Source organism: Alexandromys fortis, unplaced genomic scaffold (genome assembly GCF_014885135.2).
Source record: "Alexandromys fortis isolate MF-2015 unplaced genomic scaffold, M_Fortis_MF-2015_v1.1 scaffold_4, whole genome shotgun sequence".
Lineage (NCBI taxonomy): Eukaryota > Metazoa > Chordata > Mammalia > Rodentia > Cricetidae > Alexandromys > Alexandromys fortis.
The window spans coordinates 21,312,158-21,312,765 of NW_026067944.1; positions in this window are offsets into that span (position 1 = coordinate 21,312,158).

Below are 608 nucleotides of genomic sequence, written 5' to 3' on the forward strand. Positions count from 1 at the left end.
CACCTTCCTAGACCAGGATGGAGCGGGGAGGACTTTGGACTTTCCACAGGGCAGGGAACCCTGACTGCCCTTCAGACTGGAGAGGGAGGGGGAGAGGAGTAGGGGGAGGGAGAGAGGAGAGGGAGGAGGGGGAGGGAAAACGGAGACAGGGAGGGAAATGGGAGGCGGAAATTTTTTTTTCAATAAAAAATTATATTTAAAAAAGAAGTTATATTGCCTCTAATGGTTATTGAATAACATCAGAATTAAACTGTACCTTAAAGAAGAAAATAGATCATATTTGCAATGAAACAGAAGTTAGAGTAGAAGCTACGTTTACGGAAATGAGTGTGGCAGTGGGAGGAGAATTTTGAAAAACAGTGGGAAATGCTAACAAAGTGTCAAACATTGGCGATATTTGGGACAAAGGGTGGAAGTAGACTAGGTTACTGAGAACCTCAAATGGCTTCCTCTAGACCTAAACTCGTTTAGAAAGATCAGCTCCGTCTTACTAAAAGCAAGCTGGGATGATTATATCTGTCAGGAAACTGATGTAAAATTAGATTTAACTGAAAAGAAATTGGAATAAGACAAACTTCAAGAATTCACATATTGGGAGATAAAAGTAG